At 39.4% G+C, this 24,512-nt stretch overlaps 1 protein-coding gene across 6 annotated transcripts in view; it reads left to right on the top strand.

The window, feature by feature from the left end:
- Positions 1 to 24,512, top strand: part of ARHGAP6 (Rho GTPase activating protein 6) — a 320,115-nt gene that overhangs the window by 175,020 nt on the left and 120,583 nt on the right. For 2 of the 6 annotated variants that reach the window (XM_069003668.1, XM_069003654.1), the window contains exon 1: positions 9,025 to 9,442. The exons of the other annotated variants lie outside the window; for them this stretch is intronic. The gene's annotated coding sequence lies outside the window, so the exon portion shown is untranslated. Of the gene's footprint in view, positions 1 to 9,024; positions 9,443 to 24,512 lie in introns of those variants that run through there. 6 annotated transcript variants of the gene reach the window in all.

Genomic DNA, 24,512 nt, shown 5'->3' on the forward strand with positions numbered 1-24,512 from the left:
CTGTCAGTGATTACAGATACATTGTCAATGGGAAAAACACACATCTGCCTGGAATTTATATAGGTATTTGACAAAGATGACCTCACCAACTTAAAAGAAATAATGTGAACTTTTTCAGTCTTCTTCCTAAGTAATTCACTTCAGTGGTGCTATTCTTTCTGTTTTGCCAAACTTTTGAAAACAGAAAATATAAGACAAAAAAGTCAGAACAGTACATACCCTTAAAGAGTATCTATTGTGAGCCTATTCATTTTTAAATTCATGTTGGCTTTTCCCCTCTCTCACATGGCTACACAGAAGATTTAAGATCATTATCTTTGTGCTAAGCAGTGGCCCTTTTTGCAGGGTTACCGGGGATACATCGCATTTTCTGGGGGAAATGTAATCCATACTTGTAAAATTTTATGGATGACATTACATTAAGTAAAGGTGTTTTTTTGCTTGTTGTGAATCTGAATGGGGTAAAGGATGAACAGATCTATGTATGCCTCATTGTTTGAAGTGTAAGTGTGCCAGCTCTCTCCTACCTAATTTTCCCCCAGGGCTGTAAAGTTTTAGTAGCACTTAGCAAAATGTTAAAAGGAAATATATGCCAGTATGATTTTAAGGACAGCATAAGGCATTTGGAAGTGGTGACTCATGCAGAGTGTTAATAAATACAACTGCACTCAAGTACTTAAAGCTGCCTTTGTTACACTACAAAGGTGAGAGGTGCTTCTGAAATGCCAAAATAAGAATAAATTGTCCTCAAACTTGTCCATCTGTAAACATACGTCTAATAATGATAAAAATCTTCTGTTAGGTCAGATTGGCTAATTTTCTCTATTTTTTTGATAGAAGGGATCCACAAACTTAAGAAGTTTTAGAAACCGTGGCAAAGTTTATGAATTTTTAAATTTTTCTGTCACTTGGAGTACTTTAAAAATGGATTCTGAGTAAATTTTTAATGAAATATACAACACTGTTAGTTGTGCTTCCCAGCCTGTTACACAGTGCCAGAATGGCCTGGGGGTGGTGAGAAGGTAATCCCAGTTGCTGGTTGCCTGGAAGGCCTCCTGGTTGATGGGGTGGACAAATGCACAGGTCTCTTCTCCTTGTCTGCTTTACCTTATGTGGGCAGGTTTGAGATGTGAGGTGCAGTGAGATGGCATTAGGGGTCTGCTGTAGATGCCAAGTTCAGCTCTTGTGGAGAAGTCTATGTTGCTAGAGAAGGAAATGCTACTGGGAGATCCATATCTATGGGAAACTTTTATTCCTTGGAGAAGATGCTATTAATAATGATAGGAAGGATATTTCTGGATGTAGTAGTCAACATACTTCTTCTTCTAATAGTTACTGAATGAAAAGATCACTCCATTTCAGGCTTGGCTTTGGTATGTAGGAATGACCTTGTGGAAGAGCTGACTATGAAAACAGTACTGGAACAAATGCCGACAACCAATTTCAAATGGAATTTGAACCAAATGCAGGGAATAAAGTTAAGGGAATCAATTAACTAAACTGAAGAGATCAGGGGACTGGTTTTGGTTTGGTTTTTTTTTTTAATTTTTTTCTCCAGAAAACAAAGTCCCCAAGCTGTCAAAATTGCACGTAAAGCATTATGTTGGAAATACAAATGTACGATTAACTGCCTTAGAATAAAGGGTAAGCAGAGATCCTGCAAACAAAGCAAGCTAAAGGCTTCTGTGCAAATTGTAAGAAGTTAAGCGGAGTTCTTTGCAGAGGAAGCTGATGCAAATAAAAGATGTCCTTCATACACAGAATGAGGGACTGAAATTAAGCCATGATACATTGAATAAGTAGTATACCTTAAAAATAATATCGAGATTATCTCTAAATGAGATATTTTCTACCTTCACTCTCAATAGAGTGATAATGTTGGAGGTTCTGAATTAAAACCAAGGTTATTTGTGTAAATGAGGGCCTGAAAAATACAATCTCTGTTTTAAGAGTAAAACCTAAGTGTCTGATCTTCCCAGATCCTGGGAACTGTATGATATCAATCCTAAATGACTTTAGTAATGGCACAAGGTCCTCTGCCTAGCTACATTCATTGTTCTTGTAGAATAGATTGCTCTCTCTGCAAGGTTTGTATTGGCTGTGTCATTAGACATCAGCTCAAAATATTGTAGGGTCTGACACATAAACCTTAATATGTGATCTCAAGCATTTTTGATAGCTCAGTCCTTCCAGAGCTGCTCACATATGACTGCAGAATAACAAATATATTTTTTTCCTGTTAAAAAGAAGCAAAAATCTGACTTGGGCACCTATAGGTTGATTATTCTGACATTTGTTGTGTGAAAGAGTTTAGAACAAGGAAGTCATTATTAAAAACAAGGAATAATGATGAATGGGAGAGGAAAATGAAGCATAACCTTACCATGGCCAGATTGTGTCAGAAAAATTTGATGGTTCTCCTTCGTAGTTGTTGCATTTTTGAAAAGTGTGGGATTCTTTTTTTTCCTTTTCTAACCACAAGCCTTGTATTTGGTGTTAGGTTTCTGGTAGAGAAAGAAAGTATTTATAGCATTGCAAAGAGCACTGATACAGTTTCACCGGGAATAGGAATACATTTCCAGTGCCTTGTGTTCAAGAAAGATGAACTAATGTCTGGAGAAATTGTATGAAAACAATTAAGGAAATAAAGGTACTCTCAACTTGAGGACTGAAGGAGAATAATGTTGCTTAGCATAGTGAAAGGGAAGATGAGAAGGATGTGATTATTGCCAATGATATGTCAAGGGAATAAACAGAAAAGAAAGAATTCTTTCCATTAAAGCACAGCTATGAATCATAAACTAGGCATAAATAAACTCAGGTTAGCAATTAGAAGCTTATTCTATAGAAGCAGGGTATTTCTTGAACACCCTCTAGGTCAGCTGATGCTCACCTTTCTCCTGTCACATTCTCTCATAAAAAAAGTTGGCTGAAATAGGAAATACCTCTTCTGGCCAGGACTTGTGGAGTCCACAAGAAATACTGGTTTTCACAGAACAAGTATTTTATATTGAAAAGATTTTCATGGAGGAATTTGTGGTGGTTTTTGTGTGTAAGGACCATTAGTGTTGTATGTATCTGTTCAAAGGCGCAAATTTCCACACAGAATAAATAAAAAGTAGAGCCTTGAGTATCCATGGAGACAAAACGTGCTGGAGGACATAAAAACTGAAAGAGTTAGGAGATATTTTCATCTCTAGAATTTTTTATTATGGAATGTATTTATGATGGGGACAGATCCTATGTACCAATTGGTCTTCTGGGCTTTAAAGTACGTTAATATCACAAAGGCAGGAAATGCAGAACTGAAGCCAGCAAAGATCGGTAATCAAGTGCATTAGGAAAATGAAGACTGAGCTTTAGTTTCACTGGGGCAGAAAAATAGCTTGTAGTTTCAGTGATTTAATCCAATTCCATTTTTCCCCACTTTCCTGTTTTTGTTTTTTTTTTTTCCATTTGTACTGTAATTTTAAATTATTTTTTATAATTTATTCTAAGGTTTCTGCCAAGCAGCAGAAATGTCACTCGGCCATCCCTTCCCCACCGGTGAGGAATGAGATGGTGGGTTTGTCCCCATGTGTCTGGGGACAGGGCACAGTTTGATTTTTGTAAAGGGATGGAGAAGAACCCTGGGAAGCGCTAGCAACCCAGTCCAGCAAATATGTGAGGGTTGGTTTTTGTTTTTTTTTTGTTGTTGTTTTTTTTTTTTTTAAGACAGAAGCTATGCAGCCTTAAAAGGACTTGTTTAAATTTGTGTGTGTGTGTGCTGAGTATGTCAAGTTTGTAAGGAGCCAGTGATTCTTGCATCCTTTTAAAGTGAAAGTTACAGAATGCTTCTCATTCTGTTTGTCACCAAAACGCAGATTTCTATCTCTCACTACGAGGAGAATCATAAAATTGATTTTAGTGAGAAACAGCGTGAGGACTGTTTTGATAATTTGCTATTTAAAAATGGGTCAGGAGGCCAGGATTTGCTGGCTTCCAACAACCTTGACATAGTGCAGCTAGAAGGAACCCCCTTTACTCCCCTCCCCCTTCCCCTGCAAATCTAAACAAGTCCTTGTAAGGCTATATGGGAAGGATGGCTGATAGCTATGGATATAGGTGCTATGTAAATCATTAAATAATAGGAGAAGTGCTGGAATAAAATGGAAACCAGAAACAGCAGCAGAAGTGCAGAGCTCCATAAAAGTTAGCTCGAGGTTTGATGCACGTCTTGGCTTCTTTACCTTCAAATTGTTTCAAGCGGTTGGGGAGTGTGTGGTTTGTGCCTGTTGTACAAACCTAGCTGAGCTAGGGTATCAAAGAAACATCTGAAGAGTTTTACAAGCCCTCAGTAATTGGCTTCCATGAGTTACTAAAGACTGCAGCGAAGGAGGGTTTTTAGATTTTGTGCTTCCTTAGGTTACAGTTATTATGTAGAAGGCAAATCCTGTGAGCCTTTGTTCAAAGTGAGAAATGGGATTGCTGCTTTGGGACAACTTAGTTCTTTCCTATGTGCCTTACATTTCCAGCTTTTCCCACATGAAGTGGTTGTGATTAAGTTGCACACTCCACCTAACTTTCCTCCCACCAGGCACTGTGCTTCACTACACTTACATTCACTACATTTAACATTTAATGCCCTCTCCAGTGTGTGGTTTTATTATGAAATGTATATTGGGTTGATGGTCAGAAGGTACTTGACTTTGCAAGCTGACAGAGCAATCTTTACTTTTTCCTATTCTAAACTGTATTAATTTGGGTATTAGAATGCGTTTAATGCAATATCACTTAGATTAGCAAAATGTTAAAATAATTCCTGTAAATCAAATCCCTTAATGCATCTTCTGATCTGTGAAACCTCTCTGGAATGGCCTTGGCTTAGCCAAGGTGCTCTCTAGTATGGGCAACAGGCTGTGAGTGTGATCTGGCTGGGAATAAATGTAGTGCAGTGAAGTCTATCCTGAAAAAATTTTTGGCATTGCTTTTATTATATGTAGAACTTTTAAAACATACTTGATTTCTGTGTGGCTTGTGGAATACCTCTGTCTGCAAGACGCTGATCCTAATCCTTTTAACATGAATGGGAGTTGTTTCTTCTCTCACTGTTTCTTCCCCCCCCAGATACTGCTGGTATGTCAGACACTCCAGCACAGCCTAAGCATTCCCAAGGGTCTGTCTATTTTACCTCTGGAAATGGCTTTATTACCAGACTTTAAATAGTCTTTAACTGGACATTGTCTTCATTTGTAATCATCATGACACAGAGGGCAGAACAACCTTTCCTACTTTATAGTAGTCCTCAGTATTTTTATTTCCAATAAATGTTAGGATGCCATGCCAGTACAGGATGCAGCTAAATCCAGTTGTGGATAAGTACTTGTTAACATGACAGGTTCATTTACCTCTGTTTGTAAGGAACACTAGGCTGGTCGAAGGCACAAAGACTCGTGCCACCTTTTCATGTTGTCTTCTCCTTAACATTGAGTCCACTTCTACAGGTGATGCTGTTGTGACATCAGTGAAAGTCACATGTCCCATTTGTCACAGAGTATGCATTTAGCTAGTCCTGCACATTTGTGTTCCTTTTTGTGGGAAAATGTGCTCAGGAGATGCTGAGTTGGGACAGAGCTTTTGTGAAAAAGCATCCTGGCAAGAAGGCAAGGCAGGAGACTTGGTCAGGGGAGCACTGTTCCTCACTGAGTGTCAGCATCAGAGGGATGCCAGGATTTGTGGGTTTTGAATGGAGCCTTGAGTTCAAATGGAAGATACTATTCCCCTATGAAGGAATTTTAAGGCAGTGAGGCGAACAAAAACTCCTCAAAGGAAGAAATAGTCTGACTTTATTGTTTTGTGACTTTAGAAAATGTCAGTTTTTATTTTAAGAATTGCTTTCTTTGGTTTGCAGTAAGAGACCAGACTGTTTCCTTGGATTTCTTCCCTAGACACACAGTCTTGGGCAACTTCACAGTCACATTTGAATGTAAATTATTTGAGTCAGTCTCATCATTGGCATGAAATAGTAAAATAAAATCTAAGTGAGATGGATTTCTTTAAAAAAGGTTATTAGCTTATTAGTTTCTTGTAATTTGGTAATGAATTACTCAGACAAATGTTTTTATTATGTTCTTTCTTGCCTTTTTTTTTTTGTTTGTTCTCTCAAGAAGAACTCTTGCTTTTGGCAATGATTTTCACTGGGTGCATGCGGATGGAATATAAGCGTGTGGCCAGCACGCTTTCATGTGCTGCCTAATGAAAAAACATGTGCTATCATCGTTTTCATAAATTTCAATATTCTCTGGGGTGTAATTATTTATCACAACAGGTACTTTTTATTTCAGCATGTACTAATTAGCATGTTAATAACTTTTAAATTTTAAGACTGGCAGTGAAGCCTTGGGGAAAATAGCATAATATACTAATTTGTGTTTTTTAAGTATTATTTTGCCACTTATTTTCTCAGCTGGTTGGTAAACTGCTGTTGGTAAAAGTTTCTGTTTATCTGACAGAAGAAATTTTATGGAGTTAAAACAGTTTTTCCTTTCTCTGTGAAGAGTGAAGAATGAAAGTAGTAACTCACTTGAGTCTACTGATAAAACTTCAATGAATGACGCTTTCAGCTTAAAAACCCTGTATTTCTTTCTGTGCATTCTTACTAGTTTTACAAGTGGTAATATACTTTCTCTTTATTTTTTACAGAATTATAGAATAGTTAAGATTGGAAGGGTTCATCTGGAGATCATCTAGTCCAATGCTTTGCTCAGATCAGGGTCAGCTACAGCAGTTTGCTCAGGCCTCTGTTCAGTTTTATTTTGGGCATCTTCAGAGGCAGAGACTGACTACACAGCCTGTATGGGCATCCATGCCAGTGTTTGACCACCCTAATTGTAGAAGTTTCTTCCTATGTTTAAGTGGAATTTCAGCCTGTGCCCACTGTCTCTTGTCCTGTGACTGTACGCCTTCCCCCTTCAGGTATTTCTACAGCTTGATAAGACCCTTCTAAGACATCTCTTCTCCAGCTTTCTCATCTCTCCCCATGAGAGATGCTCCCATTCCTTAATCATCTTTGTGGCCCTTTGCTGGACAGCTTGCTCCAGTAAGTCCTTGTCTCTCTTGTATTGGGGAGCCCAGAACTGGATCCCACATTCCAAGTGTGTTTCAGCCATGCTGAGCAGAGGGGAAGGATCCTTTCCCTTGACCTGCTGGTGACACTTTGTCTAATGCAGCTTATGCAGCTTAGGAAGCTGATGGCCTTCTTTGCTGTGAGGGCACGTTGTTGGCTCAAGTTCAGAACCAGGGCCTCTTTCACAACTTTGTTTTTAGCCCGGTGGCCCTGCTATATTTGGCTCATATGCTGAGCAGTTCTTGCTTTGCACCCGAGTGTCCCTAGAGGTCTGGCAGGTCAGATGTGATGTGGGCCTGAGAGGTGACCTTGTCATGAGGTTTGTGTACCTTTGTGCAGCGTGCCTGCTCTGTGCTACAGGCAGCAGAGGCAATCTGCATGCCCATCAATTCATGCAGCATTTGATATCTGCAGCTGGCTTGGGACCCTTATGGTGGCAGCTGGACATGACTGCAGTGATCTGCTAGGGAGCATGGTCCTGGGCATGGAATCAATACCATGTGCTTTGTTTGTTCACACAGTGTGGACGAGAATACACGAGCTTGGTTCCGCATTGAGCTTTCTCTGTTGCGGGTAGCTTCGTGTCTTATCTTACACAAAAATGTGAGCTAGTATCTGGGAGAAATGGGCTTGTCTTCTAAAGCCAGTGTAGTTCCGTGGTTTTTACATACCCACTTTCCCTGAGTGGTTTGTGGATGCAAGGCTTCTTTCTTTTTAGTGTGGATCTTTTACTGACATTAAGGAAAAAGCTTGCAAACCAACAGAACTTTGTAATATTCAGCAGACATAGTACCTGTCACTACTCTTAGCTACCTATTTGAGTTATGCTGGATTGCAGCTCACCCTTCCTTGTGTTTTCATGTCTATGAAAAATTAAGGAATCTGGAAAGCTTTATGCGTGGTTCAGGGCCAAGAAATCCAGCATGTGGACTTAAGACATCTTGCAAAAACTTTATCAAAGAGGAATAATATTTTGAAACAAAAGCAAGGAAATAAAAGACCTCTAACATTGTAACTTTACACCACAGTGCTTTTATAAAGGCATTAAATACTTTTGTCAGATGCAAGGATGCAATTCTATCTTTTTGGATGCAGAAGACTGTCAGAATGATAATCTGGTTTTCCAGTTTTCTTCCTTTAAGTAAGGAAAGCTTACTATCTGTATAATGCCAATACATGAAAGAATTGATTGCTTTATTAAGTGAACACTCAAAAGTACTGAGGCTTTGAAGCCCAGTTTGAAGAGGAAGTATGATGTAAAAGTAACATTTTTTTCTTTTTTTTAAATTGTATAACCTTGTGTCAGTGATGAAAGTACCTAATGTTACAACTGTATTTGAAGCCAAAATACTTAAATGAGTATGAAAAGCCTACATAAAACATTTTCCCCCCTCCCCTGGATTTGCTGCCAATGGATATTTTATATCTCAAAGATGTACAGCATTTAGAAGGATTTATTACTTTTAGGCTCATAGTGGTGTCATCCTGAAAAATGCATGTTGCCCTGAATTAGGAGGGTTAAAACTCGAAAGCAGTTACTTGGTTTGCTCCAAATGTTCACCAGAACAGTGAAGAATTAAACTTGGCTTTGGCTATTCTTCAGTAGGCAGTCTTACAGAATAGCAACTAGGTAAGAAATAGAGAAGATAAATGCCTGAGTCTATATACAAACAATTATAAATATTCAGTAACTTCTGGAAAAAGAACAGTTTGGTTGAAAAATCAGGTGGACTTTGAAATGAGAGTTAAAAGTATTTGCACTGATAGTAAAGTCCAGTGGAAGACTGGTAGTGTCTTTTAGGCACAGACTGTTGTGATGAGTCCCATGTACCTGTATTGAAGAAGAGCACAGCTGTTGCAAGTCACTGAGATAAAACCAGCTGGACCAACCATCTTCACTCAGTGGAAGGAAAGGGGGAAGAAGGAGCAGAGTGCTGAGCTTTTTAGCAGAAAAGGGAGAACTTTTTTGTTGTTTTGGATGCTTCTCGGTACCAGTCAGTTAGCCAAATATTTCTGTTTTACTGTGTGAGATGATTTGTCATCTCTTTGTAGACTTCCTCCGGACTGTAAATGCATGCTCTCAGAGGTGCGCCAAAACAAGGAATGTGCCTGGACTATATGTGCTGATGCAGAAATGATTAATGATTGAGGAGACTCCTTTTCTAACAGTGGCTATTTCTACTCAAGCTGAGCAGTATTCATCTTACGTGATGTGCACAAAGTTTTGGACTGAACTGCTAATACTTCTCAGCACTCCACAGAGGAGTCCCTACAAGATCTAGACTGAAATAAATACGTGTGTGCGAGTCCTGATCGTATGTGGATATGTAAAGTGAGGTAAGGATGTGTTGGAGTAGAATAGTTTCATTCCTGCTGCCTTTAAAAGGTTTCTGCTCTCATTGAATAGTTTTCCCCATTGCTGTCCTGTATGTGAAGAGCAGCTGTTTCTGATAAGCCAGCTTCACATTTCTCCTTAGTGTTAAAATACTAGGTTTTTGAGTAGCTCACTTTCCACTTTACTTTTACAGCCCTCTGGCACCTTAGCTTCATGGAGCCCCTTGCAGCTCTTGCCAGCTCTGTCTGTGTGCAAGACCCCTCTGTGTAGAGTACGGAAATGCTCTTCATACTGAGGCAGCAGCCTTAGAAGCTCAAGTACTCACTTAGCTCACTTCTGTTGCTTAGTGTTCATTGAACCTGCAGAAAGTCTTTCAAAAAGCTGTCTTCAGTTCATGAGGGAGAACTCTGCATATATCATCCCTTCTAGACATTAACCTGATCTGTTCTTTAATTCTTAGCAGCTAGGACTTAATCATACCTTCTAGCTGTGAAAGAGTGAGTTTCTGTTTGACTACCAGTAACTAGCACTGTCACACTGTTAATGTTTGGGAGGCATTAATGTGTTGTTATGTTGTTAAACACAAATATCCCACTGGATATTTGGAAGCATACAGAGATTGATTTGTTGCAGTACCAGTGTTCTCTTGGAATTTAAAATGAGAAGGTTGCTAGATCTGTTCCTTTTGGAAAGCTGCTGTCTGAAGGTTGTGGCTGTGTTCCCTAGTTTATCAGAGAAACTCTTCATCAGTGGAATGAAATGAATAATACAAATGACACAATACTCTGTCTTTACAACAGACTTTCTTTTCTTTTTTTCCCCCTTCAGTTCTTTGAGTGTTTCACTCAGGGTGACCAAGGCTGATTGCCATGTACACAGAATCCTGGCAGTATATGTGATTATTCTTACGCTGGGTGTATTTATAACAGGACCAGGCTCAGTGTATGACTACATGAAAGAAAGACTGTTCTAGCATACATCAGTTAAATCATCCAGATGCTAGAAGCTACTTCTTTCAGATTTTTACCAGATTCTGCTTTAGGAATTGCCTCTGCTGGTAATACTGAGAAGTACGACATGGGGCCTTTGAGGGGCAGCAGCCAGCATGTGCTTTATGTGTGGTAAACAGCCAGGTGTATGCTGCTGTACTTGCGTGTCACCTGTCATGGTACAAATGAGGAGTAGCTTCTTGCTGAGACGTTTTTGAGGTGGGAACTTTGCATAACAGAGGCCCCTTGTGGAGTGTTTGATGGCACTATAAATTTTTGTTAGTGTAACTAACTGTAAGGTTTGAGATGGGGTGCTGAAAAGGGGAAATGCTCTCTGCTTGTGCTGTGTCACCTTGGGTGAAGTCCAGCATCTGTTGTCATATAAGATAATTGTTACTTGTCCTTCAGGTAGTATTATGTCTTCTGTCAACTGGTATTTTTGTATCTGCTTTTAACTCTGTTACTTAAAATATTCTTAGAAGCTGAAAAACAACTCTCCTCATGCATCTATATTTTCTTTGATAAAGGTGTTTGAACCCAGCCCTTTGTCATCTTCACATTAGACTTTGAGAAGATGTCACTGGTGACTGTCAGGGTAGAGAATGAGGAGATTTGGTCATTTACAAAAGTCATCGAAGGATCTTTGTCATACTAAATTTTTGCATGTAATGTCTCTTTGTATATTGTCTTGACTGAGTAGCATGATGGTGTCCAGCAGGGATTTGCCTGTGGTGGCCTGCTCTGGCTGTGGGTGAGGAAGGTTGTTCCTCCCTGCTAAGATGAAGGGGTGGTGCAATGTCACACAGAGGAGGTGCTCATGGAGGAAATATGTGCATGCTGTCCCACGACGCCTTGGGCTGTTGATGTAATTTTTTTATGCTGAGAGAAAACCTCTTATTACAGTCTCGTAGGAAAGTGAACCACAATCAAAACAGTTACATTCGTACACCATGTGAAGAAGCTCATTTAATCTTCAGGCAAGTTTCAGAGGTCAAGTCCTTTCATCCCATTGCCTCGTCTTGGCAGAGGCCCAGTGCCAAGGAAGAGTCCTGTCTTTGCCCTGTAATTCCTCCTCCAGACAGCCTCCCCTGCCAGAGGAGACTCTGTCTTCCTTGAATGTGTTATCTCCCTGGACCTGCTGTATGCATGCACAGAGCAGCTGTGCTGGAAATGTGTATTGCTCAATCATCTTCTAAACCAGTTCTCGATGGTTCCCTTCAGGCCCCCGATCTTACCTTCTCTCCTTGCCAGAGCTGTAGAAATGGAAGTGTGTAGGGAGCCACGGCACAGTGAGTTTCCACATGGATACCACCATGGGATGGCACCACACGAGTGGAGGTGAAAGGGCTGATGTACTGGTGAATGGGTTTAGGGTGGAAAGAACAGGTGGAAAGTCAAGGAAAATGGCAGACAATGGTGTGTAAGGGCAAATGTCAGAAGGGGTTGTAAATATTTTGTTTTCTGCCTGAGTTTTAGGATGTGTATGTTGCTCTGTAACTTGAAAAATGGATGAAAGCCTGTGAAAATTTGGCTATATGCTAACCCAGGATTTTTCATGAGCAGGGAAGCAGAAAGCATTACCTCTTGTAAAACCTACATCTTCTCAGAGTAACTTCCATCTCAGTGATGCACTTGGAGCTATGCTAACCTATGACACCCAGTTATGCTCCTTGTGAATGCAACATTCAAAATATTTACAAGAGCCACTGCCTTGGAATGTCCCAGTTAGCTTTGGAGGGGTGGGGACGAGCAGCTGCAGTGGCCTCTGTCTTCTTGCTGACAGGTGGGGTGCCTGCAGGGAGCCTTCATCTCATCCTGAGCTTCAGTTTCCAAAGAGTTTATTTAACGCTTGTCAGTTATTTACAATGTTAAAGCCAACTTTTATGGGAAAGTCACATCAATTCATGCAAAGTAAGCTGTAGATGTATATGGCTAAAATGTTACCGAGAACTCCAAGGCTTGAAAATGTAAAGATTTATTCAAAGACAGGACACTGTGGGGTATGCCCAGCCACTGCCCTGGAGGAACGTCTGCTGAGATAAGGAGATTGAGCAATCTCCCAGCAGGACTCCCTGGAAAGGCAGCCACTTCTTGGTCATGGTGAGGAAAGGCAGACCCACAATCCTTTGGGAGACACTATGCAGATCTTTCTGTAACCCATTGGTCTGTCCCAGACCCTCTGTAATCCATTGGTCCCCTACTGATCCCCTGTATCCCTATAAAGGCAAGCTCCCTTGGGCCCCTTGGGAGAGGGCTCCCATCACTGGCTCCCCCCTTGGCCGGAGGGGACCAACAGTAAAGCCACCTCTGTGTGGAACCAGCCACACGAGCCTCTCGTCTCTCTCTGGTCTGGCTTGGCCTGGAGGCTGCCCTGCAGAGCTGAGCTGGAATCACGAGCTGATAATCACTAAAGAGCTGACAGCCTCTGCAAGGGCCCCTCTGCCAGCAGCTGAGGGAAGACACCGGGCCTCGGGAAGGCGATTCCTTTCGGGACCATCTCCCCGGACTGGTCACCTCTCCCTGGGTCACAGCCTCGGACCCCATCCCCAGCTGTAATAGGACACTGCTCACATTTCCCAGAAAACACTTCATGAAGGAGATAGATTTGTATTAAATGAGTTGGCACCAAGAAATAAAAAGCTCTTTTAGGCTTGGTCTTGAGAGATATGGAAAGTACTTGTTAAGCATTAAGCATCTGGGGAACCTCTCACGTTCAGGTGCTCAGACCTTTGCAGGGTTGAACATCTGGAGACCTTTCTAAAGTTTGTTTTTTTAACATTTATTTGCCAAGTTGTCTTATACTTTCTTAGCAGAAAGATACAGGAGCTAGTTAGCACATATGAAGAGACATATTAGAAAATAAATTATAGTTTTGTAGTTAAATGTTCTTTTAGGTCTTTTTTTTTTTTTTTTTAAGAAAATTAAGTGTGGCAGATTTCATTACTTTTGTCAGGATATTCCCATCAGTGCATTATTTTTGTTGATGTACTGTACAACTTTTGAAATGTCAGGTTGTGGGAGAATCTTAGGAAAAAGTTATTAAACATTCTTAGTTGCTCCGAAGTATACCTACAATGAAGTTCTATTGCATTATTTATGAAATTAGAATATTTAAGTTTTAGTCTCCTTCATTAGAAAACCCCACAAAGTTTGTGCAAGGTTTAAATAAATAACAGAAACAAAGCTTTTTAGAGAGGTTTGATGGCCCCTCAGATTTTTTTTTTTTATCATATGGATATGTTCTGATGCATTTTTCTTTACATGTAATACAAAAGAGTCAGTTGTTACTTGCAGTAACATTCCTTTACATTTCTCTGACTGTGTAAAGCAGCTACTAGTGGTACAATATGTATACTCTGAAGGTACCTTATGTGACAGCAAGACTTAAACCAACTCTCCTGAATTATTTACGTTTTGGAAATGTAAGGAAGTTACATCAAGATAAATGTTAGTTTGTTGCATATCCATATTAAGAAGTTTCTGTCCATTACAGGTGGATCACTCTTACTCAGTGGTACCCAGAAAGTGGCATGCCCCTTTGTCACTAAAGAGTGATGTAGTTCACTTTCATTGTGGAGTTGCCATATGAGCACAGTCTTCTCCACTGCAATCTTACCACAGAGTTCACCCAGTGGCATTGCTGCAGCAGCTGCCTGATCTGCCTGTGTTCCATGCTAAGAAGAAATCAGACAACTGCTAATGAATGTTGTTTGAGTAAGAAGGGTAGAAGCAGGGGAAGCAGCATACTAGTGGGATTCATGCTATTTTCAAAGTAATTGTCCTTTTCTCTTAGTGCATTTCTAGGCTATAGTATGGACATAAAAACAAGTGAAGAGGAAGACACACTGAAGAGAGTCAAGAACTCTTAGGAGGAAGAAATGGGGAAAGGAGAATGCAGAGCTCATCCAGGTAGATGAGATGGATTAAAAGAACAAATATTATAGGGAAAGGGACAATATCAGTGAGGGGCACGTCAAATGACTCCTGAGAGAGATCCCTAATAATAATCAGCAATGGAGCAAATAGGTCATGTTTTGCTAGGTGACCAGGAGATTTTGTAGATCAAGAAGTCAGTCTTTATTGAATGAAAGAAGTTAATAATGGCTGACTTCAGTGCTGAAGGATGTGGATTATATTTTTAAACTTTATCTACCATGAAAGCAGTGTCCTGGCTGGTTCTGGAGCATCAGCATTAAAGAAAAAATCCTGCGTGACTGAACTTGGTGTGTGTAGACCCACTGACTTTAGCAGACTGTTTCTACTCTTAAGCTTTCAGTATCTTGCTAACCAAACTGATAGTGTGAAATAATACCTGAGGAGCTCTTTTAAAAAGTTTGCATTTTAAAATCTGGACTTATATAAAGATTGTTTCTTTAACATTTACAATTCTAAGCATTCCAATTCACTGTGTAAAATCGGGGTCAAAGAAATCTCAGAGTTTATTTTTTTATAGAGAATAATGGCATTATGATAAATTATAGTTGTCCTAACCTGGTATGTTTGACTTCTTTGAGGTGGATTCTCCCATCCTGGGGCCGATCTAATATGTCAGTAGAAATTGGGTGTTCTTTTCTTTTACTGACTTTTTTGTGGGATGTTATTTCACTTCTCAGTGGTTTAAGTTTCCCTGTCTTTCTGTTGATTCTGAAAATGTCTGGCATTGTTCTTATTTCATTTATTAGGGACCAACAGCTGGATTTATTACTGTTTTTGTAGATGCTGCCTGTGAGAGATGCCTTTGTGATATGGCTGAGATGCTCTGAAGCATTAGAATGGCAGTCACTCCAAATGAGACAAAGATCTCCAGTTTCTGCCCTGCTGGGTTAAGGTTAACAAAGTTTGAGATTCTTGTGCTGGGTTGTATCTTTCCAGTGAAGTCTTTTAGTGAAGCTGTCAGACACTGATGAAATTAGGAGATTTCTTTATGAAGTTTTTTTTATAATTCTTCCCCAACTTCACATCAGTGTCTGTATATGTATGAAAGGTGCTTATACACCTTACATCAGTAAATAATGTTAGCATGTATGCAGATTACAATAGTTAGTGGGCTATGGGTGGATGAAAAAATGAGTATGTGTGGATATCTACTTGGTGCTCCTTTCTGGTGAAATTGTTAAGCACCTGGTGACAGGAGGGGAAGGAAGTTGTTGAATTTCATAAGTGTTTTAAGAACATACAACCTTTCTGTGTCGTATTCTGTCTTGAATTAACTGCCATAGTCTTGTTTTCACATATGTAATACAAAGTCTGCAATATACACATTTTGTGAAAGTGTTAATTTTTAAAATCCACTTGGAAACTCATCAGTCAAATGTAGTTGGTATATTATAATTCTTTGTGCTATCTACTTTAATCTTCTTTTCTTTGTAACCTGTTGACAGATTAAAATGAACACCTAGCTAGTAATAAGCTTTTATTTTATTTTTTTTTGTGTAGAAGTTTCTAATAGGTCATGGCTTGGAGACGCTTTGTTTGTGCCAAACTCAACAGCAACCAGAAAGAAAACCCCTCTAACAACACATAACCCAAACATGACTAAGGATATTATAAACCACAGTGAGATACAGAAGAGAGATGGGAACAATCTGTTAATAACTTTCATTCCATCCTTTTGTCTTACGTCACCTACCATTGTGTGACAAATGGAGAAACTCCTTGAGTCTCTTTGAAAGAGCAAAGAAGTGCATATTTTTTATGGTGGCATTCTTCAAATGTATTTTACCTCTGTGTTTTAATTATAAATTTTCATCTGAGCTGCAAAGTGGAGCAACTGACCTAACATGCAAGATATATATTTATAGAGAGAGAGAGGGAAAACATTTAAAGCAGATTTATGTCTTTCTACAACATTTCTGTCTGGTAGAATATAATAAAGTAGCAGAAAGTTGGAAATACAATTCATAATAGGAGGACTTGACTTTAAAAACTTGAAATATTTGCCCTTAAAAATTTGCCTTCCTTCCTTGCCAATACAATTATTTTCAATAATCTTAGTCCTTTTTCAAATATTGTGTTGTGAAAGAGCAATTACTGAAAGACCTAATCTGGTACAGAAAAACTATTCAGTCCAAACTGATAATTTTCTTTCAGGGACACAGTAAAAAATTGTTCCTGAATTGTAAATGGTTCTCACGTGTATACATAATAATAGAGAAAAATAATTCAAAATTCAACTTTCATGTCACACTAATACAAAACAAATCAGAAGCTCAGCTGAGTAACTGTATGGGAAATGCTTTTAAGATTAATAGAAATCTGTATAAGTGTTCTGTGTAGTTTAGTTGTTTCATATTGATTCCTTCTTGTTTTGCAAGTGGTTAAGCTTTGGTGTTTTTTTACCTGGTTCTACAGGAGTCATTATTGAGTCTCCTGCCTCACTGTCCCATATTTTTTATGGAGAAAGTAAATTAGTTTTCAGTGCTCAGCTGTGTCCTGCCAATCATTTCTTCAAATCCAGCGGAGTCTCCCTTGAGTCCTGCAGGATGTGGGTGCCAGCCCCCGGCTGTGGTGTGACTGGCCTCCTGCTCCCTCTTGGATGTGCTGCAGTTTCCATATGGGCACCCATGTCCTGAGGAGGCCGAGCAGGCCTAGGGCTGCTGTGGCACAAGGCTCTCCGGGCTGCTGTGGCACAAGGCTCTCCTGGCTGCTGAGCACAGTCACTCCTGCTCTGAGGTGATGGAAGCTGGGACAGGCGCATCTGCTGCTCCATAGTGGTGTGGAAGCAGCCGCTTGTAGCTCCCCTTTGTCCTGTACTGCCCAGCAGGAGGTTTCTGCTTGCAAGCATGGAGGGTTTACTAGTGAAGCATCGCCAGCAGCTGTCCTTTTTGCCCATGTATTTTTTCCCCTGTTGGTAACAACGCTGGCTTTTACAGAGGCATGTGAGAACTGCAGTGCTCCCAACAGAACTGGGATTTCACTTTTAAAAAGAGACGTTTGGCTCAGATGTGAGAAATGGTGGGGGTTCAGGTGCTGCTGGTGGCTTTCTGACCTCTCTCACTCCTCCAGGTCACCAAGGGTGTTTCCTACTCTTCACTGCTTATTGGGCTCTTCTTTGTGCTTATCACCATGCAAAGTATGTATTTATAGCTCTTAAGTGTGTAAACCCACATTGCCACAGAATTTATCAGTCTATCTTCTGTTTTGCTACTGATTGTGGTTCTAAAATGCTTTTACCAAGGACTATTATAATAAATTATAAATAGCTAAATAATTGTTTAGAAGTGCTCTGACTCAAGCTTATTCTACACATGAGGACTAGTTCAATTTTTTTGTTGGTAAATGGCAACTGTTTTCCTTAAAAGTTTGGAACTCTGACCAGCAGAAGGGTCTGCAAGCAAATTAATCAGGGTGAGAGTAGTAAAACCAGCCCTGCTCAGGCTTTTTTCCTTCCTTCTGTGTGGGAAACATGACGTTTTCTAACCCAATAGTGGGAATGTTTTCTTCTGCAGGCCTGAGTCACTTGTGAGGAATGCTAAGATTAATACACCAGATTAATTTTCTCACTGCTGTCTTCTCCATTGCAGAAATGGAAGTTTGTTTGCCTTTCAACTTTTCTTTCAGTTCCAGCAAAATTTCAGGTACTCTGAACATTTCTTTTAGTACAAATGCAAACCCAGTTTTGTTCTGTAAATTCTGTAAAATTTATCCTTGCATTTTAGTGACCATGAGCACAGAGGTCCATGTGTGTTCTCTTTCAGATTTAGCTTATTTTAGAGTGTAGTGATTAATCTTTGAGCTGTGAGCATAGAGCTGTGAACAGTTTTTACTTTATCAGGGTTCCCTAGATGTACAGTATCAGTTTAATTCAGTTTTTTTCCATTTTCAACATAATATTAATTATACCTAATCTATAACAACAGATGTTCTGAAATGACATTTATATTTATATTGGATTCTCTAACAGAGCTTACTCTTGCTGTCATCTTTCTTAATTAGGCATTAAGGATTATTGAAAGCATTAGTCTTAAATACTAAAACTAAAATATGAGATAAAGGATGTCTTCCCAGGTTGCTTCAGAGTAAGCACTACTGTCTATATATTGAATCTTATCAGAGGCCAAATTTTAATGCACATTTATTTCATTGTGACATGTACTGCATAAGTGTTCCCATTGAATTTGAACAAAGAGACTTAAAGCTTTATCTTAAATGAATAAACTGTCTGTTAAAGTAATTTCAGGAAAAGCAGTAGTACAAAAATGAGTTAATGTTCCCATGGCAAATGCACCTTAATTTATATAATTTTAAGATTTAGCACATGTTGTTGAAAGCCATCTTAAGTGAAAAGAATTCAATTGGCTTTTTCTCTGTAGTTTGTAAATAACAACATGTTCTGTGTACTATCCCTAAAGGAGCAGGAGCAAAGCTCCAGGTATCTCTCTTTATACTTTGGGCCAGGCATTAGTTCCAGCACTAACCGTGTCGGCTTTGTCCTGCATGAAGCGCTGCTATTCCTTTCAAGAGTGCTGGGAAAATCCCTGACTTTGCTCCCTTGCCTTCACTGTGTCCCAATGCTGCTACCCACAGAGGAGGGATAAAAGGTGACCTGGAAATGATAAAACTGGCTTTGGGCCCAACAGTGTCTTTATGTCTCTTATTTGATTAAAAGGAAATCAGTCTGGAGAACAGTTAGGAAGAAATGGAGATGCTTTGGGTGAGCATATATGTAACTTAGTATGGTCATGTTCAGGTACCACTGCTGGGCGTCATGTGTGCCTGCTGATGCTCGTCAGCTGTGTTTCTCTTTGATGCTCATATGGTTGGACAAGTTATTATTCCAATTAAGACTAAAAAAAAATTAAACATAATTTCCATTTTAGATAGGTTGCTTTCTCAGAGAGGTTTATTGTCACAAAGACGTATGAAATCCTATTCCACTGATGTAACTGAAATTTCTGCCTTTCTTCATTTAGGATAAATGTTTACTTGGGGTTTCTTGTAGTGTTAAGGGACAGAGATTATCTCGTAGCAAATGTCCCATTCTTGTTGTTAATGGGGTTTGGGTCTCCAGTGTCATGAGGAGGTAATAGAAGTGGAAAAAAGGTAACATTGAAGCTTGTGAAAGTCTGTCTTCTCATTCAGTCAATGAGAAGACATGAGTAGTAATTGAAAAGATAATTAAAATTTGACAGGCTGCCAAAATTTGTATATCACATCATTTTTTTTTTTTCAATAGTGCATTATTTTTTGAAACTATTTGTGACTCTTTTGGCCTTTTTTTCTTTCTCACCTTCCTGCATCTGACTGGTCATTTCAATTCTCCTCATTTCCTAATGCCCTGAATTTTTCTTTGCCTGTTGACAACACCCTATTTCATTCTGTGTTCTCCTTGTTTACATTTGCTGCTTTTTCATTCTGTGTTCTCCTTGTTTGCATTTGCTGCTTTTTTTCCATAGGTTTTTGACACTGTTGATTTCCTGCTCAGTCCCATATTGGCTACTCATTAACTTCCCTTGAATTTTTCCCTTTGGATAATTACTGCTTACTTCTACAATTTTTCATGATCCTTCTTTTGTTCCTTTCTTGTTATACCACAGTCAAGATTGGTCATTATTCCTATTTGCCAACAAAATTTTCTGGGACTCTTGTATCGTCATTAGGTAGAAACAAAGGCAACTGTGTATTTTGGTGTACTTAACAGGGCTAGAAATTAATTAGAAGTGTAAAAGATAAAAGCTTCTCCTTGGCTTGGAGACTCAAATTTCACGAGCATTCTCTACTTAGATAGCCTTGCAATTTCTGATTTTCCACATTCAGATCAGCCCCTTTCTACTTTCCCCACATCAGTGTATTGTCAGTTTAGAACTTGTTCTCTGATCAGTGAAAAAGTTCAGATAACATGGATGAAAACTCAAATTTAGTCTAAATGGGAGGAAAATTTATCTCAGTAAGACTTACTGAAAATATCTGAAGCATCACACAGATTAATAACAAGCCAACATGTCAGGTTAAACTGGAGAGGAGACACATTGAAGAAGACTTTGTGAGCATCTTGCTGAGGCCTTTTCCGAAGGTTTTATTTATGGTGTATGTTACTTCAGTATGTTTCTAAACAGACAAGAAAGACGAATCAGAGTCATACGAGCACAGAAATGTACTTGAAATTTAGCACTCTTCACACTGAGTTCCAGCCTGTCTGACAACAGTTGCTGTAAAGCATCTGGAGAAGAGAAAGGATTAAGCCCTAGATCTTGACCGATGCGCTCATACTTGGGCAGTGAGTAGCAGGGTGCGGTCCACATCTGAGACTGGTGCTGGACTTCTATTCCTGCCTGTGCAAATGGTTTCATGCTGACCTTCAGCAGTTTCCTTGGGGCTGAGTTAAAAGAGGGAGGGAAGTGTCAAGCTGCAAAGTTGTAACACACTTGTGAAACGCTTGGCTTTTTCTGGAGGGGAAACTACAGCCTTGAGTGCGTGTGTAAGCTCCCTGTGCAGTGGAAAGGATGAAGCAGGTGCCATATCACAGACCTGCCAGCGTGCCAGACAGGGCTGCACAGGACCAGAAAATGTGGGTTCACTGTTCTCCAGTGTGGCCTGTAGGGAGGTTCCAACTCCAGTTTCTTGGGAAAGCTGCAAGCCACTAGGTTAGAGAATAGCCTAAAATCAGGAATCTGTTTGTTTGTGTTTGCCTGGTTGATTATGTTGGTTTCATTTGATTTTTTTATTCCCTACTGGTGGTCATGTCTGATTTTTGGGTTTGATTTGAGGATTTGATGGTTTTTTTTTTCCCTTCACCCTTTTCTTAGTTTGTTTTTGGTTTTTTGGTTTTTTTCAGAAATATATTCCCATATCTGCTTAGTGTTCTGGCGATGAAGCTCTTTTTTTTTTTTTTGCAGAAGAGCCTATTTCCATATTTTTGAATGAAAACTGTGGTCATCTCTTTGTCCTGTAAGCGTGTGGCCTTTTACATGTACCTCTGGGAAACCACCTCCTGTACTTTCTGCCTTTTCAGTCGCTGCTGTGTGGATGTTAGTGTGGTGTGGTGGGGCTGAGGTATGGAGAGCAGACTGACATTTTGCTGGTTGTACCAGGAGGGCTGTGGAAACCTGGGCAGTTTCCCTGGTCTAAATTTAAACACCTATGTACAGTCCCTGTTAGGCATGTGGCACAAACCTTTTGTTTTGGTTTTCTCACATGTAAATTGGAGTGATTTTTGAGCTGGGTACTTCACAGGAATATGGATTGGTCCCCTCTGCTGCTCTGGATTCAATAACCTGTATATATTGTTATAAACATAGTTTGCAAGCTGATCATGGTTGATTTGTTCTTACTGGTCACAACTCTCAAACAGTGTGAGGTATTATTCTCAGTTATTTCTAACAGTGCAGAAAAGAGAGCAGAGATGTTAATTTTTAAAGTAAAATCAAGCAGTCATTTTTTATGTTCTCAAGATCTACCAAGAAACAAAGGCTTACCACCTTCTGCTTTTCTCTTCATAGGATCTTATGTAACAACCAAAGTGATAGTCCTTAGACTGAACTTTTGTACATTATTAATATGATTTTTCAAGATCTTGCGCGCGTTTGCACATCAAACTACAATAACAGCATTGGGACCATCAGTAGCATTTTGGATCACTTTATCACCAGTGTTTACTTATTATTTAAAATCTTTACCCAGAGGATGTGGAGTTATTCTTCAGGGACATTTGCATCTTAGGATGTCTCTAACCCTTTCTATGGAATGCTTGTTTTTTTCAAACATGTCAAAATACTGTGAAAAAGCCCAGTCACCAAAACTTAGAACATCTCTGTCTCTCTTGCTTTACAAAGTTGTGACTGAGTCTGTAAGATAAACCTTCAGGATCTTTGTGAGAAGTTGTGAACTTCTCTGTTCACGAAACAGAGCCTGGCACTCTTTAGCCCTTGTGGAAAGGCTTTCCATCTGTCTATCACTTTTGCCAGCTAAGACATTAGAAAAGCTTCCCTAAACAAGGTGTGAAAGCAGAACAAATGAGTGTGGTCCTGCTCCAGCTAACATTTACTGAAAGACTAATGTGAGCTTCCTTTAGGGCAAAGTTGTCTTCCTGTGCATTCACAACAGAGAGAGAGATGGTTTTGGGTCTATGCTGGGTTCTGTAGATATTCCACCCTGCCAGGTCCCATTTAACTCTTTTCTCACTGGCTAACTTAGTTTACTGACATTACTAGGGACCCCTTTAAATGTGGCATCATGGCCAGTTTAGGATTCTACTTTCTGGATTTTTGTTTCCTTGAATAATGTACAAGCAGACCCAAGTGTCTCAGAAGTGAGTAGTGTTTCAGGGTACCTCAGGTTTTGGATGGCAAAGTCAAGTCACTGATTTTTTTCAAAGGATGAGGGCACAGGGTCAATATACCTCAGAGAGCCTCTCAAAGTGAGTGGTTGTGACCTAAGTCTGAAGCTGCATATTTATACAAAAAGCCATACTCCCATGTCACAGAGAGTGAGATTATCACTTTGCTCTTTCTGGGGGTCTTGCTCCCTGTCAAGATTTGGGAGAGGGAATACCAGAAGCAAGACATGATCTGTCCAAAGCAGCACGTTCTTCTGTTGTGTGATGAACTAGAACAGACTGAAGCTCTGAAGTCATGCAAGCATTTTCTCTAGGGGAGTATAAATGTCTAAAATATATCAGAACGCAGGTTTTTAACCAGGACTCTTTTAAGTACATCTACCCAGAAGAAAATCTGACCATTTTGTTCTTACGTTTGCAAAACATAGGTAGGATTTACGTAAGTATTGTTATTATTTACAGTTACAGTTATAATGTTTGGGTTGAACATTCTCTAGCAATCAGTGATGAGCTAAATTTATATCCTTGCCTGGTTTTGTGTGTCACGCATTGCTATATATTAAACCTAATTGTCAGGTAAGTGTTGATCTGAATAGAACAAGTGTCTTGCTCAGAGCAGCCCTGCTCGTGCTAAAGCTGTGCCTTAGCTTCAGGTAATGTACTGTAATTAAATGCCAATAGAAATTGTTAACTTGGTAGTAGCTCAAGCACTATATTGCAGTGAGGTCTTGATTTCTTTTATGCCAAGGTAATGTTAGAGCAGCACTTGATTTATCCTGAATTTACAGGACTGTGGCAGACTGTAATCTAGTTCTGGGCATTGGAATACTTCCTTGAAAAACAGGAGGAGTGTAGTTTACTTTTTGTAATTATATTGTTGTTTTTTATGGCTAGTAGAATATTCTTCATATGTAATTCTGGGAATAGTGCTATGGGAGCTGGATAGTTGGTATCACATAGAGTTAAAAATACCAGAAAGGCAAAGAGCCTGAGTCCAGTTTATGAAGAATGTAGAGCAGTATGACATACATCGTGTGAATAGGAAAATTCCCTGCTTTGTAGATTCAAGTAGCATGTATATATTTCCAAACATGGCTTAGTTGTATTTTTTTTTTTAAATAAGAAAAGAAATCCTCTCATTCTTAAGCTTCCTTTTGGAGGCAGTAGGACTTTTTCTTACTATTTTTCTTATTTTCTTCAAATCTACTCACCCCCAATATTTAGCTGTTGTCTTGAATCTAAGCAGTACACTCTGGATTTTTATACTTGGATTTTGTCTTAGTGAATAAAAACTCACAATACTCTCCATGAGAAGCAAACAGAAGATGAAATATCTCAAGCTGCAGTGTGATTTGATTATTTAAGATTCTGATCTTCATCTGCTTGGTTAAGCTATAAGGATATTGATTTTAATGCACAGACCAGGTGGTGAGTAATGTGAATGTTTTACATGAGAAAATCTTTACACTGGTGCTTATTCATTTCAAGACATAGGAAGTAGCATGCTACTCAGCTGCTTGTTCTTCCAAAATATTCAGCATCACTTCTCTGTATAAGTTCAGTGCTAGAAACAATAAATTTATATTCATCAGCTTCATCATGCAAAACTGTACAGATACAGAGTTAAAAGAATATGATGGTACCAAGCAATTTGTTTCTCATTTGCTTAACTGAGCCTGGGATTCAGACTTCATGTTCTGAGTGCCTTTCAATCTGGTATATATGTGATTAATGTTGGTGAGTCACTTATGATGGGCTTTTTCTCACATTGCAAGATAGGGAGACTTTCTGCTCCTCCCACCACCAGTT

This window comes from Aphelocoma coerulescens, chromosome 1, assembly GCF_041296385.1.
Source record: "Aphelocoma coerulescens isolate FSJ_1873_10779 chromosome 1, UR_Acoe_1.0, whole genome shotgun sequence".
NCBI classification, from domain to species: Eukaryota; Metazoa; Chordata; class Aves; order Passeriformes; family Corvidae; genus Aphelocoma; species Aphelocoma coerulescens.